Here is a 17,651-nt window from a genome sequence, read left to right as displayed (position 1 = left end):
CCTTCACAATTTATTTAAAGAAAGTATTTTTTTTTTCGAAATAGCATCCCGCGTTTTAGCCACCCTTATCACACCGCATGACTTCTGGTAGTCACCCCTACTAGCCACGCATATCAAGCAACCTTTATCTCACCGCATGCATTTCAACACCCAGACCTTATACCACCGCATGCGTATCAATATCACAATATATCACAATTTGCACCTCAAGTGCCCAATATTTCAATTTTCCACAAAAAAAAATCAACAACAATATTTTTCAATAATAAAGAGCTCACGGCTTATGCCAGAATAATCCAAAAACAAATCTTACGAAAATATTCAAGAATAAATAATTTAGAAAAATAATATTTTAAATTCTTAATACGTTGCTTCAATATCAAATTTAAAAATGTCAAATACTTCATATAAATAATATTTAATTTAAAGAAAATCAACCTTCAATAATGCACAGTATAAAAGAAACCAAGTTTCAAGTAAACAGGTAAAATAATTAGCAGGAAAAGGCAAACAAATTTAAAATATATATATATCACAGATCAATGATGAAGAATATAACAAGATAAAATAATTTAATAAATGCGCAACAATGATCTACACAATTTAAAAATATAATCTTTCACATTTAGCTCGTGTACACACTCGTCACCTCGTGTACATGACTTTCAACACATTTCAATAATCACATTAATATCAATTCTACGGAAAATTTTCCCCACACAAGGTTAGACAAGTCACTTACCTCGACTTGCTCCAATTTAATCAAGTATTATGCTTTATCCTCGATTTTCCGACTCCGATCGACTCGTATCTAATCATAATCAATTCGATACAGTCAACAAAAATTATAGTAATCAATTTCATAAGAAAATATTATATTTTTCAATAAAATCCGAAATTAGCTCAAAATTTGCCAGTGGGGCCCACATCACGGAATCCGGAAAAAGTTACGAAATATGATCGCCTATTCAACCACGAGTCTAACCATACCAAAATGACTAAATTCCAATAACGATTCGACCCTCAAATCCACAAATCTATACAAGAGGGTTTTCAAATTTTTTTCAACTTAAATCACCAATTAGATATTAAAAATAGTAATGGATTCGGGTAATCTAACCAAGATTGTGTTAAGAACACTTACCCCAATGTTTTTCCTTGAATATATATCAAACCCCGCCTCTACTCAAGCTCCAAGTTGTTAAAAATGGCGAATGGGACGAAACACCCCTATTTTTTATAACTTACGGATCTGTCCAGGCTGACCTCGATCGTGGAGTCCGATCCTGGACCTTGATCATGAGAGTCCGATCCTGGACCTCGATCATGGGAGTCCGATCATGGCCCTTGACCCTGGGGCTCGATCACAGCCATCGATCCTGGCTATCGATCATGGCTTCGATCCTTATGGCCTTCGATCCTTATGGCCTTCGATCACTGGCCTTGGTCATAACCCTCGATCCTGGGCCTTCGATCAGTGGCCTTCGATCATGGATCTCGAGCCTGCCTTCGATCCTCGGCTCGATTTCTGGGGCTCGATTTCACAGCGGAAGAGAATTTGCAGCACATGTTTAAGTCCTATTTTTGATCCGTTAAGCATCTGAAACTCACCCGAGGCCCCTCGGGACCTCAACTCAATACACAAACAGGTCCTAAAACATCATACGAACTTATTTAAAACCTCAAATCACATCAAACAACGCTAAAACCACGAATCACACATAGATTCAAGCCTATTAAACTTTGAAACTTTCAATTTCTACAAATAATACCGAAACCTATCAAATCAAGTCCGATTGACCTTAAATTTTGCACGCAAGTCATAAATGACATAACGGAGTTATGAAAAATTTCAGAATTGGATTTCGACCCCGATATCAAAAAGTCAACCCCTCGGTCAAACTTCCAAAAAATTCAACTTTCGGCATTTCAAGCCTAATTCCACTACGGACTTCCAAATAAAATTCTGATCACGCTCCTAAGTCCAAAATCACCATACAGAGCTGTTGGAATTATCAAAATTCTATTCCGGGATCATTTGCACATAGTTCGACATCCGGTCACTATTTGAACTTAAACTTTAAAGTTTTCGTCAAAATTTCATATCTCGGGCTAGGGACCTCGGAATTTGATTCCGGGCATACGCCCATGTCCCAATTCACGATACGGAGCTACTGGAACTGTCAAAACACTGATACAAGTCCGTTTGCTCAAAATGTTGACCAAAGTCAACTCAGTTGTGTTTTAAACATCTAATTCACATTTTAATCCATTTTTCACCTGAAAACTTTTCGAAAACACTTTTAAGGACTGCACACGCAAGTCAAGTAATGGTAAATAGTGTTTAGATCATATATTTAATCATTAAATTTAAAGATGACATTTTAGGTCATCACATTCTCCACCTCTAAAACAAACGTTCGTCCTCGGACGGAGTTAGAAAAAGTACCTGAGCTGGTGAATAAGTGTGGATAACATCTGCGTATATCATGCTTGGCCTCCCAAGTCGCCTCCTCGACCGGATGACCCCTCCACTGAACCTTCACGGAAGCAATGTTCTTTGACCTCAGCTTTCGGACCTGCCTATCTAAAATAGCCACTGGTTCCTCAACATAAGATAGATCCTTATCCAACTGAACCGAACTGAAGTCTAACACATGAGACGGATTGTCGTGATATATCCGAAGCATAGAAATATGGAATACTGGATGAACCGTAGAAAGACTAGGTGGTAGTGCAAGTCTGTAAGCCACCTCTCCAACTCTCTCAAGAATCTCAAAAGGCCCAATATACCTAGGGCTCAACTTGCCCTTCTTCCCGAACCTCATCACACCCTTCATAGGCGAAACCCGGAGCAATACCCTCTCACCAACCATGAATGCAGCATCGCAAACCTTCCGATCCACATAACTCTTCTGTCTAGATTGGGATGTACGAAGTCGATCCTGAATCATCTTAACCTTTTCCAGGGCATCCTGAACCAAGTCTATACCTAATAGTCTAGCCTCGCCCGGTTCGAACCAACCCACTGGAGACCGGCACCGCCTACCATACAAGGCCTCATACGAAACCATCTGAATGCTTGACTGGTAACTGTTGTTGTAAGCAAACTCCGCAAGTGGTAAGAACTGATCCCAAGCACCCCCAAAATCTATCACATACGCACGAAGCATATCCTCCAGTATCTGAATAGTGCGTTCGGACTGCCCGTACGTCTGAGGGTGAAATGTTGTACTCAATTCTACCCGAGTACCAAACTCACATTGTACTGCCCTCCAAAATTGTGAGGTAAACTGTGTACCCCGGTCAGAGATGATAGATACCGGTACACCGTGAAGTCTGACAATCTCGCAAATCTATACCTGAGCCAGCTGTTCTGAAGAGTAAGTAGTAATCATAGGAATAAAATGAGCTGATTTGGTCAGCCTATCCATAATCACCCAAACTGCATCAAACTTCCGCTGAGTTTGTGGGAGCCCAACAACGAAATCCATAGTGATCCGCTCCCATTTCCATTCTGGAATCTCTAATTTCTGAAGTAATCCACCTGGTCGATGATGCTCATACTTCACCTATTGACAATTTAACACCGATATACATACCCCACTATGTCTTTCTTCATCCGCCTCCACCAATAGTGTTGTCTCAAATCCTGATACATCTTTGCAGCACCCGGATGAATGGAGTACTGCAAACTGTGAGCCTCCTAGAGAATCAACTCACGCAAGCCATCCACATTAGGCACACATAGCCTGCCCCGCATCCATAATACATCGTCATCTCCAATAGTGACTTCCTTGGCATCACCGTGCTGAACTGTATCCTTAAGGACAAGCAGATGGGGGTCATCATACTGGCGTTCCCTGATACGATCATAAAGAGAATACTGAGAAATCACACAAGCCAAAACTCAACTCAGCTCGGAAACATCCAATCTAACAAACTGGTTGGCTAAGGCCTGAACATCCAAGGCCAAAGGCCTCTCTGCTACCGGTAAATATGCTAAGCTGCCCAAAATCTCCGCCTTACGACTCAAGGCATCGGCCACCACATTGGCCTTCCCAGAATGATAGAGAATGGTGACATCATAATCCTTAAGCAACTCCAACCACCTCCGTTGCCGCAAGTTAAGATCCTTCTATTTAAACAGATGCTGTAGACTCTGGTGATCGGTGTAGATCTCACAATGGACACCGTACAAATAATGCCGCCAAATTTTTAAGGCATGAACAATAGCTGCTAACTCCATGTCATGTACAGGATAATTCTTCTCATGCACCTTTAACTGTCTGGATGCGTAGGCAATCACCCTACCATCTTGCATCAACACTGCGCCGAGACCAATACGCGACGCATCACAATACACAGTATAAGATCCTGTATCTGTAGGTAATACCAATACTGAGGCTGTAGTCAAAGTTGTCTTGAGCTTTTGGAAGCTCTCCTCATATTCCTCGGTCCACCGGAACGGAGCACCCTTCTGGGTCAATTTGGTCATAGATGCAGCAATAGAAGAGAAACCCTTTACAAATCGGCGATAATACCCAGCCAAACTAAGGAAACTCCGAATTTTCGTAACTGAGGACGGTCTAGACCAACTCTGCACTGCTTCAATCTTCTTTGGATCTACCTTGATCCCCTCGCACGAAACTATATGACCCAAAAATCCCACTGAATCAAGCCAGAATTCACACTTTGAAAATTTTGCATATAACTTCCTTTTTCTCAAATTTTGAAGCACAGTCCTCAGGTGTTGTTCATGATCTTCCTGACTCCGGGAATACATCAGAATGACGTCAATAAATACAATGACGAAGGAATCGAGATAGGGTTGAAATACACTATTCATTAAGTGCATAAATGCTGCTGGGGCGTTGGTCAGCCCAAAAGACATCACAAGGAACTTGTAATGATCGTACCGAGTCCTGAAAGCAGTCTTCGAAATATCTGGCTCCCGAATCTTCAACTTATGATAGCTTGAAGGCAAGTCAATTTTAGAGAATACCCTGGCACCCTGAAGCTGATCAAATAAGTCATCAATATGTGGCAATGGATACCTATTCTTCACTGTAACCTTGTTCAAATGGCGATAATCAATACACATCCGCATAGAACCATCCTTCTTCTTTACAAATAAGACAGGAGCACCCTACGGCGATATACTAGACCGAATGAAACCCTTATCAAGCAATTCCTGTATCTGTTCTTTTAATTCTTTCAACTTTGCAGGGGTCATACGGTATGGTGGAATAGAAATGGGCTGAGTACCCGGTAATAGATCAATACCAAAATCAATATCCATGTCAGGTGGCATACCCGGAAGATCTACTAGAAATACATCAGGAAAATCCCTTACTGCATGAACTGACTCTACAGTAGGAGTATCAATACTAACATCTCTCACATAGGCCAGATACGCATCACACCCCTTCTCAACCATTCGTTGAGCTTTAAGAAATGAAACAACCCTGCTAGGAATATGATCCAAGGTAACTCTCCACTCTAGCTATGGTAGACCCGGCATAGCCAATGTCACCGTCTTGGCGTAACAATCAAGAATAGCATGATAGGGTGACAACCAGTCCATGCCTAAAATAATATCGAAATCCACCATACTGAGCAATAATAAATCAGCTCTGGTCTCAAAATCACTGCTAACAATTAAACACGACCGATACACACTGTCCACAATAATGGATTCACCCACGGGTGTAGATGCTTAAACAGAAGAACTCAAGTAATCACGTGATACGCCCAAATACGGGGTAAAACAAGATGACACATAAGAATAAGTGGAGCCTGGATCAAATAAAACTGATGCATCTCTATGACAGACCGGAATAATACCTGTGATAACATAATCGAATGCAACGCCATCTGTCCTAGCAAGAAGGGCATAATATCTGGTCTGGCCTCCCCCTCTATGGCGACCTCTACCTGCCCGACCTCCACCTCTAGCTGGATGTGCAGGTGGAGTGGCAATTGGTGCAGTAATCATGGCCTGAGAAGCCTGAGGACCCTGTGGAATAGGTGGGGCCTGAGAAATCCGTGTAGGTGCACCCTTCCTAATTATGGGACAATCTCTCATGATATGACGAGTGTCACCACACTCAAAACAAGCCCTCGGAGGACGTGGCTGTTGAGACTGGCTCGGGACTGATCGACTAGACTGTCCACTGAAAGCACCCCGTACAGGAGGTACAGCAGACATTGGTGGTGCATAATATGGAACCTGTGGTCTGGGAGTAGTCGGAATACCACTGGAAGCTGGAAGTGTTGAATGAATAGGATGGCTCATATAACTTCTACCATGACGGGCTGCAACTGGGGCACGAGAATTATTATATGTTCTAGAATCTCGGGGTCTCTTAGCTTCCCTCTCTTCCCTCTCCCGAGTCCGCATACCTTCTAATCTTCTAGCAATTGACACCACTTGTTGGTATGTGATGTCCATCTCTAGCTCTCGGGCCATACTGTATCTGATACTAGGGTGAAGACCCTCAATAAATCTGCGAACCCGCTCTCGAACAGTAGCAACTAAGGCTGGTGCATGCCTAGCCAAATCACTGAATCGGACCCATACTCTGATACAGTCATAGAACCCTGGCGCAACTGCTCAAACTCTGCGCGTCATGCATCCCTAAGACTCTGAGGAACATACTCCCTTAAGAACATATCCGAAAAATGAGTCCAAGTGAGTGAAGATGCCTCAGCGGGACTATCCAACTCATATGCCCGCCACCACTGATAGGCTGCTCCTCTAAACTGGAATGTCATGAAAGAAACCCCACTGGAATCCACAATATCCATAGTACGAAGGATACGTTGGCATTCCTCCAAAAAACATTGAGCATCCTCTAAAGCTAAACCACTGAAAGTGGGAGGTTGGTACTTCTTATACCTCTCGAGCCTGAGCTGCTCCCCCTCTGACACTGCTTTCCTAATATCAGGCCGAATTGGGACAACTGGTTGCATTGGTATAACCTCTGGGGAGTGGTCAACTTGGGCACGTGGCTCTGGAGTACGAGTGGCGGGATTTTGCGCTCCTCCCCCAGCCTGATATGTGGCAGGAGCAAGTGGAATTAATCCTGCTCGAGCTAAAGTGCCAAACATGCTCAAAATCTGGGCAAGAGTCTCCTGAAGTGCAGGAGTAGTAACAGGCGTCTCAGGTGCCTGCTCTCCAACTGGAGCTACTGGTGGCTCTAGTGCAGCAGTTCGTGCAGGTGCTCTAGCTGCACCATGTGGTCTTCCTCGGCCTCTGGCTCGGCCTCTGCCCCGACCCCGGCCTCTTGCGGCTCCAACAGGAGGCGCGAGTGTCTGATCATCAGATCCAGTTGTGCGTGTCCTCACCATCTGTGAGAGAATAGAAAGACAATGTTTTAGAACTTTGAAATCAACAAAGGCGCACGATAAGGAATCAAAGAAGTGAATATTTCCTAACAGTTCCATAGCCTCTCGAAGATAAGTACAGACGTCTCCGTACCGATCTGCAAGACTCTACTAAACCTGCTTGTGACTCATAACACCTATGAACCTAGTTCTCTGATACCAACTTGTCACGACCTCAAATTCCCTCCGTAGGAGTTCGTGATGGACCTAGTCTCTAAGACTAGGTAAGCCTATCAATGCGGAATGATAATAAATATCTGAAGTAAATAAACTACAATTCAAACAATTTCAACTCCCAAAACCCGGTAGAAATAAATCACAAGCTTCTAAGAATTTATTCTCAATGTCTCTATATGTCAAGGTCTAAATAAAATATAAGGAAGCAACATAAAATGATAGAAGGGGTCTCCGGAGTCTGCGGACGATGGCAGATATACCTTTAAGTCTCCGTGCGCAGATAACTCACTGACGTCTAGGCTGGTAAAATATACCTGGATATGCACAAAAAGATGTGCAGAAGTGTAGTATGAGTACACCACAGCGGTACCCAGTAAGTGCCAAGCCTAACCTCGATAGAGTAGTGACGAGGTCAGGTGAGGCCCTACTGAAATATAATAATGGCATGGTAAAATGTTTATCAATATAGTAAAATAAAATGACATTGGAAATGAATCAAATAGTATGTCACATTTAATGACACCAAATAATTACAAATAATATCTCGTGGAATCAAAACAGAATTTCCTTCAACTTTATAAAAATCACAACAATTAATCGAAAGCAACTATGGCCATAAATCAATATCAACAAGGGCACTACCGAGGTACTGCCTCGTAGTCCCAAATTATAAATAATTTCACAATATCTCATTTCCTTATACCACTGCGGGAGCCTTCACAATTTATTTAAAGAAAGTATTTTTTTTCCGAAATAGCATCCCGCGTTTTAGCCACCCTTATCACACCGCATGACTTCTAGTAGTCACCCCTACTAGCCACGCGTATCAAGCCACCCTTATCTCACCGCATGCATTTCAACACCCAGACCTTATACCACCGCATGCGTATCAATATCACAATATATCATAATTTGCACCTCAAGTGCCCAATATTTCAATTTTTCACAAAATAATCAACAACAATATTTTTCAATAATAAAGAGCTCACGGCTCAGGCCAGAATAATCCAAAAATAAATCTTACGAAAATATTCAAGAATAAATAATTCAGGAAAGTAATATTTCAAATTCTTAATACGTTGCTTCAATATAAAATTTAAAAATGTCAAATACTTCATATTAATAATATTTAATTTAAAGAAAATCAACCTTCAATAATGCACAGTATAAAAGAAACCAAGTTTCAAGTAAACAGGTAAAATAATTAGCAGGAAAAGGCAAACAAATTTAAAATATATATATATCACAGATCAATGATGAAGAATATAACAAGATAAAATAATTTAATAAATGCGCAACAATGATCTACACAATTTAAAAATATAATCTTTCATATTTAGCCCGTGTACACACTCGTCACCTCGTGTAAACGACTTTTAACACATTTCAGTAATCACATTAATATCAATTCTAGGGGAAACTTACCTCACACAAGGTTAGACAAGTCACTTACCTCGACTTGCTCCAATTTAATCAAGTATTATGCTTTTTTCTCAATTTTTTGACTCCGATCGACTCGTATCTAGTCATAATCAATTCGATACAGTCAACAAAAATTATAGTACTCAATTTCATAAGAAAATATTATATTTTTCAATAAAATCCGAAATTAGCTCAAACTTTGCCCGTGGGGCCCACAACACAGAATCCGGTAAAAGTTACGAAATATGAACGCCCATTCAACCACGAGTCTAACCATACCAAAATGACTAAATTCCAATAACGATTCGACCCTCAAATCCACAAATCTATCCAAGAGGGTTTTTAAATGCTTCCAACTTAAATCACCAATTAAATGTTAAAAACAGTGATGGATTCGGGTAATCTAACCAATATAGAGTTAAGAACACTTATCCCAATATTTTTCCTTGAAGATATATCAAAAATCGTCTCTGCTCAAGCTCCAAGTTGTTAAAAATGACGAATGGGACGAAACCCCCCTGTTTTTTTATAACTTACGGATCTGTCCAGGCTGATCTCGATCGTGGAGTCCGATCCTGGACCTCAATCATGAGAGTCCGATCCTGCATCTCGATCATGGGAGTTCGATCATGGCTCTCGACCCTGGGGCTCGATCACAGCCGTCGATCCTGGCTATCGATCATGGCTTCGATCCTTATGGCCTTTGATCCTTATGGCCTTTGATCACTGGCCTTGGTCATAGCCCTCGATCCTGGGCCTTCGATCAGTGGCCTTCGATCATAGATCACAGCTGAAGAGAATTTGCAGCAGCTGTTTAAGTCCCATTTTTGATCTGTTAACCATCTGAAACTCACCCGAGGCGCTCGGGACCTCAACCCAATACACCAACAAGTCCTAAAACATCATACGAACTTATTTGAAACCTCAAATCACATCAAACAATGCTAAAATCACGAATCACACATAGATTCAAGCCTAATGAACTTTAAAACTTTTAATTTCTACAAACAATACCGGAACCTATCAAATCAAGTCCGATTGACCTCAAATTTTGCACGCAAGTCATAAATGACATAACAGAGCTATAAAAATTTTCAGAATCGGATTTCGACCCCGATATCAAAAAGTCAACCCCTCGGTCAAACTTCCCAAAAATTCAACTTTCGGCATTTCAAGCCTAATTCCACTACGGTCTTCTAAATAAAATTCCGATCACGCTCCTAAGTCCAAAATAACCATACATAGCTGTTGGAATTATCAAAATTCTATTTTGGGGTCATTTGCACATAATTCGACATCCGGTCACTATTTGAACTTAAACTTTAAATTTTTTGTCAAAATTCCATATCTCGGGCTAGGGACCTCAAAATTTGATTCCGGGCATACATCCAAGTCCCAATTTACGATACGGACCTACCGGAACTATCAAAATACTGATCCGAGTCCGGTTGCTCAAAATGTTGACCAAAGTCAACTCAGTTGTGTTTTAAACATTTAATTCATATTTTAATCCATTTTCACCTGAAAACTTTCCGGAAACATTTGTACGGACTGCACACGCAAGTCGAGTAATGGTAAATAGTACTTAGATCATATAATTAATCATTAAATTTAAAGATGACATTTTGGGTCATTACAATTGTAAACTACCACCACCCACCATCACCTTCCTCAATTACAACCACAACAACCACCACCACCCACCATTATGAGCTATCACCACCCACCACCATCATCCTCAACCATAATCACTATCGCTACAATCACCACTAGTTACTACCAAAAACCATCACCATCAACCAAAATCACCACTAGTTACTACTAAAAACCACCACCATCAACCAAAATCACCACTAACCACCGCCTCTAATCGGCACTCACAAGCACCTTCGTTAACCATCACCACCACCAACTAATATATATATATATATATATATATATATATATATATATATATATATATATATATATTTTATTTGAATTTATGTTTACTAATTTTTAAAGAAAAATAAATTCTATATATTCAGATATTTAAAAAACAAACAATCTTAATCGTTTAGTAATCAAATCTTAATATTTAGATGTGTATTCAGATTCAGATGTCTTAATCTTAATATACATTTTGATATTCATATATGAATTCAAATTCAGACGTCTTAATCTTAAAAAAAATAAATGAGGTTAGTCTTGCAAAATAAAAGAAAACTCAAAAAATGAAGAGGTAATTTTTAAAGTAAATTGCAAAAAGATTTAAACTGTTCACATATTATAACTATAGGTAAAATATACTCTAGGTTCATAGGCCTAATTAAAAAGGACTTTTACCAATCGATTCTTAATTTTGGTAAAATGAAGAGCTATCATTAATTTTTTATTATTTTAAATAAAATTTATATATTTAAAAACTACATAACTTCAAATAAAAAAACTGTAACTGGAAAAATTAGCCAAGGTAATTATTGTATAATCTGTTTTATTGCAACAGTCTCACAAATATTCACAAATTGTTGGACCCCCACTACGTACGTGCACACTATATTCTCACGTAATTCTTAAATTCCCACTTTAATGGTTGCTTAATTAGTTAATTATGTGCAACAAACCATTTTAAATTTAGAGAAGTACAATTCAAGAGGAAAAATAAACGTGCTTAGAGTAGCTAGGAACATAACGGTTTTCTAGTTTTAGATATGTGGCTTAGTCCAAGTTTTGGTGAGAGATTAAATGTTAGAAGATAAGTATTTAATTATAGATTCCTATTATTTTTGTTTGGTTTTTCACTTGATAATCGGTATTTATTGGAGTGTGACTAAATTCGTATTCACATCGGGAAGTCCTATATTAAGAGGTAATGCGCTCTCTAACAAAGGCGATTCCATATTCAAAGTTTGAACCCGAGAGATCTGATTAAAGACAAAGAAATACTTATCACTGTACCATAACATTTATTATATTGGTTATAGATTCCTATCTTCATGATTAGGAGAAGCAAGCCCCATTTTTGCTAGTGAGGAACATGGCACCATTCAAATTAAATCTAACAAAATAAAAAAAAATTAACGAATTTTATGAAACGTTTGTTTTTTTTTTTTTTTTTCTAATAACCTTTTGGCTCTCGAATAAAGTGTTTTCATAATATTTACTAGTTAATCCTTTTTTTTAGGGGGGGTAGGGGGGGGGGGGGGTCTAGCAATCTTGGAGCATTATCTAGTGTTAAAGAAAGTATATATGTTTATAAATATTTAATTATATTAGGTATAACCCGATGCATCACGTAAGATCCTGATTCTTTAATTTACATAAAAACAAATCCTATTGGACTAGACACCGGGGTCCACTTTTTGGTGTTCATATATAGAACTATAAAAGTCATGACTCTTATGGAATATAGCCGACCTACCTTAGAGAATTTGGACAATTTTATGAATTCTAAAATTTTGTATATATTTAAAAAAATTATTAATATAAAATATAAAATTTGAAGTAGAGCTATTGAGTTAAGCTAAACCCCTTGTTCTCGTGACGGGAGAAGCTATCATTGTCTTGCAAAATAAGAGAAAACTCCAAAAATGAAGAGGTAATAGTTGCAGTAGTTGAAAATTGATGAAAACTGTTTACATATTATAACTATAGGTAAAATAAACTCTAGGTTCATAGGCCTAATTAAAAAGGACTTTTACCAATCGATTCTCAATTTTATTTTATTTTTAAAAATTAACTGAGCCTTAAATTCTTCAAACATACGCAATAAGTCCACAAAATATGGAGTTCGCATGGCGCTACAAGAAAACAACTACTGGATATTTAATAGAAAATTTCGTCAAAAAAGTAATAATGTTTTTGAATTTTGACGAATTTTCCAGTGACATGATGCCTATCAGGTTCGGGTTATGTAGAGCAGTGTCGGAGCCACATGCAATTAAGGTTATTAATTGAATTCACTTCGTCTATCATAAGTAATATTGTGTAAATAGAGTAAACATAATTATTTTTATATGTAATAATTATTTTTGGTAAATAAAAGAATTTTATTACCAAATCAAATGGTAATAAAATAATTTAATGGTTCCAACACTCCCAAAAATGCATCTGCCAGCTTTACTACATTACTCGGCCAACAAATTTAATGAAACATATTCACTCTCATTCAATTTCGTAAATAAAAAATCCTTAAAGAATAAACGACAAATTTTCTTAAATTGAAATTCAATTAAAAGTATTTGATTTTTGTTATCTTCCTTCACAAGATACACCTACTCATTAGTTATAGTTCTTAGACTATAGCTCTATGACTCGATATTTTACTCTAATAGCTGGAGTTCTTTTTGCTTAATTTACATAAACTGACGTGGTAAAGAATTTTTATATTATTAAATTATCTCTCTATGTTGAAATAAGTAATCTATCTTGTTCTTAACAGCTTGTTCGGATAGTTGTTACATATCATTTTTTAATATATCATATATTGTATTGAATTGTATTGTATTGTACTATTTTAATAAATATAATATTTGAATATATTTTATCATTTTTCGTTATTTCATTATATCACACATCAACAGTTTGAAGAATAAACACACAATATTACAAAAAAAGAAGAAGAAGTAAAGTATGGTCTAAAATAAATATTTAAAAATGTAAGGTAAAAAATAAATAAAATTATAGTAAGGGCAAGACAATAAAAAAATAATATAATAACGTGATCACACAAAATTGATCGTTACATAAAAAGGGGTCTTTTCATTGTTATATAACAGTGGAATTAACAATATGATAGAATAAAAAAATAACAATCAAAATAAATATTTTATTTAAAGTAATAATTATTTTACATCTCATGTGTGCTTTGCGAGCTATGGCACAGTAAACAGGTTACCCGTACGCACCCGAAGGATAGCGACTACGATTTTCCTTAGGAATTTTCCACAAAAAAAAAAAAAAAAAGCATCCAAACAAGATGTTAGATTACAAATCCTAGTTTTTTGTGATGACCTGATAGGTCATTTTGAGTACTAGCCCTTATTTCAGTATTTTGAGACCTATATTAGATTTATATTATGTTACTCGATTTACGTGCGCAATCCGTGTCTTTTTACGGAATGCTTCTATGTAAAACAAATTGAAGAAAAATAATTTTTTTTTCTAATAACCTTTTGGCTCTCGAACAAAGTGTTTTCATATTATTTACTAGTTAATCCTTTTTTTGGGGGAGGGGGAGGGGGGTCTAGCAATCTTGGAGCATTACCTAGTGTTAAAGAAAGAATATATATTTATAAATATTTAATTATATTAGGTATCAACACGATGCATCACGTAAGATCCTCATTCTTATACACTCTAGTGCTATGTTGAGAAGGGCCAAAATTGCCCATTTACTATCGGGAAAGGTTCAAATATGTCCCTGAACTATTGAAAATAGAGCCCTCAATTTGTATTTGGGTACAAAATTACCCTTGCCGTTAATAAAGTGGTTCACTTTTGTCCATCCCCACTAACAGACTCCACATTAAGGACAATTTTGTACCTAAATACAATAGGAGGTCATAATTGCTATATTTTCAATAGTTCAAGGGCATATTTGTCCCTTTTTCGTATTAAAAAAAGAGGGAAAGAAATGTCTTGCCATATCTTTTACGTAGTAATTACTACAATGACGAGAAATCTCACCGAAAAATCCCTCCGGCCAGCTGATCACAACTTCCTGCATCACTTTTTTTACTTAATTATTTTTTTACTAGATCAAATTCGTGTGATTTGATTTTTATATTCTTTGAACTCCCAAGTCCTAGCATTTAAGATAACCAAACAATACCCCATCAAAGGGACTAGAATCCGGATTTGCTCAAAGGATGCAATGACATTGTTCATCATTGATGTATCCGTAATAAAATGACTTTTTACATTGTAATATCAATTCTTAATGCAAAATCTTATTATTAGAGTACCAAGTAATTAATGGTGACATTTTTTTCGTTTCGTCTTCCTATTTTAATTTGCAACTACATATCGATACATCCCTAAGTTACTATCACAAATTTCACTTTTACATTTCTCTAATGTGGGTATTTGGGTACCAAATTGTGCCCTCCTTTTGTATCCAAATGCAAACGGAGGGCATTAATTGCTCTCTTTTTAATAGTTTAGGGACATATTTGGACCTTTTCAACTAAACAAAAAAGTATTATTTTATACGAAAAAGGGTCAAATATGCCCATGAACTATTGAAAATAGAGCAATTATGCCCTCCAATTGTATTTGGGTATAAAATTATTCTTGATGTGGAGTCTGTTAGTGGGGAGGGGCAAAAGTGAACCACTTTATTAACAGCAATGGCAATTTTATACCCAAATGTAAACGGAGGGCATGCTTGCTCTATTTACAATAGTTTAGGGGCATATTTGACCCTTTTCCAATTTACTATTCGCTTAAGGACACTTTTTCCCTCTATTAATAGTTGGATTTGTTTTTCCCCAGCCATTATAAAACTAGTACATACTTGACCCAGTGATTTGCGAAAAGCTTACTTTTGCCCTTTTTCACTATTGAAGCTATTATACGAATAAAAACAAATATGAAAAAGGTCCACTATTACCTCTAAAATTTGCGAAATATTTACTTTGGCTTTCAATATAATAATTTGATTGATATTTCCTTTTTTACTAAGGGATTCATTTTAAACCTCAATTTATGCAAATTAAAGCCACAAAATGATACTTGGCAATTAATGATCATTTTGTCGGTTTAATATACACAAATTGAGGTTTAAATTAAAATTGATCCTTAGTAAACAGAAAAAATATTAATGAAACTATTAGGATCTAGCCAAAAAATTGCAATGATCTAGCCAATTAAGGCACTAGAAGCCTAGACAATAGACTATTGAGGATGAGCTTGTACTTCCCTATATATGGGTACCAACCAATTTATCATCTTTAATTTACATAATAAAAATCCTATTGGACTAGACACCGGGGTCCACTTTTTGGTGTTCATATATACTATCATTATGTACTAAAAGTTTGAGAGGAGCTTTAGTCTTGCAAAATAAGAGAAAACTCCAAAAATGAAGAGGTAATAGTTGCAGTAATTGAAAATTGATGAAAACTGTTTACATATTATAACTATAGGTAAAATAAACTCTAGGTTCATAGGCCTAATTAAAAAGGACTTTTACCAATCGATTCTCAATTTTTTTTTAAAAAAAAAATTAACTGGGCCTTAAATTCTCCAAACATACGCAATAAGTCCACAAAATATGGAGTTCGCATGGCGCTACCATTAAAGTTTGGGAGATGGTGGTCGAAGGGATGGTAAGGAGGACAGTGTCTATATCAGAAAATCAGTTCGGGTTCATATCGGGTCATTCTACTACGGAATCTATCCACCTTATCAGGAGGTTGGTGGAAACAATATAGAAATAGGAAGAGCGATTTGCACATGGTGTTTATTGACCTAAAGAAGGCGTATGACAAGGTCTCTAGGGATATTCTTTGGAGATGCATGACGTCTGCAGCCTTGAAGTCCCCTTTTATTCCCCTGTTACTGTTTATTTTGTTTCAAAATAGTCGTATTTTGTTCAGACTTCATTTGTAGTATTCTAGATGCTCGTGTATTCGTGACTCCGGGTTCTGGAATATGTTTAGATTTTATCGTCCAGTGTTATATCACTCTACTTCAGACTTTTATTGTTATTGTTGTTAATATTTTATCTTAAATTGGTAAAAACAGTTAAATAATTTACCTAATCTTCGCTTGCCGAGTAAGCGAAATATTAGGCGTCATCACATTTTCGACGGTAAAATTTCGGATCCCAATAGTTTTATAAATGATTACAATGCTTTTCAGACTGTCTGGTATATATAATTACTTATAGCTTTTTATTCTTTCAGTCAGGAAAACGATTTATTTTCTCCTAACAAAGGTCAAACAATTAAGATAATCACATGCAAATGGAAATGGAGATTTATAGGGGACAACTGTCAAAGAAAGATATAGAAATTACAAGAGTTATATAAAAATTAAACTTTTGGGTAAGTCACATTATATATATTATTGATTTCAACCAACATTTTGACTAGCGTCATCTGTATCTATAAAGAAGTAATTATTGCATTATAATGAGCAACCCTTGGACTGTCCAACGACCAATATCATTCCAATGTTTTTGTTCTTTCACTTCATTAATCTATTTTTTCTTTATTTTCTTATCACGTAAAACTCGTTTAAAACATTACTCCATCTATCCCATTTTATATAATACACTTTTTTAAAAATATGTATCAAAAAGGATAACACAATTACTTCTTAAAAAATATTTAATCTTAGCATCTCAATTTTAATCTACTGACATGATTTGTTGGAGCCCATTGATATAAAAATATTATTCGTTTAAAAGGAGAAAGAAAATTAAACTGCATGCGAAATATTTGTAGTCATTTATTTAAAAAGATATTTTTCGTACTTTTTCTATATTTAATTTACTTAAAAAAAATCTTTACCTTTTATGTTCAGTCAAACATTTTCACATAAAATGAATGGAGAGAACAAGTTATAAGAATATATATACTAATAAAGGTGTGGTGGAGTGGTAAGAGTGGTAAGAGTACACATCCTTAACCGGAGGTCTCGAGTTCGAACTTTTGGTACGGTCATCTTTAATAAGG

This window comes from Nicotiana tomentosiformis, chromosome 9 (assembly GCF_000390325.3).
Source record: "Nicotiana tomentosiformis chromosome 9, ASM39032v3, whole genome shotgun sequence".
Classification (NCBI taxonomy): Eukaryota; Viridiplantae; Streptophyta; class Magnoliopsida; order Solanales; family Solanaceae; genus Nicotiana; species Nicotiana tomentosiformis.
This window is presented reverse-complemented; position numbering follows the sequence as displayed.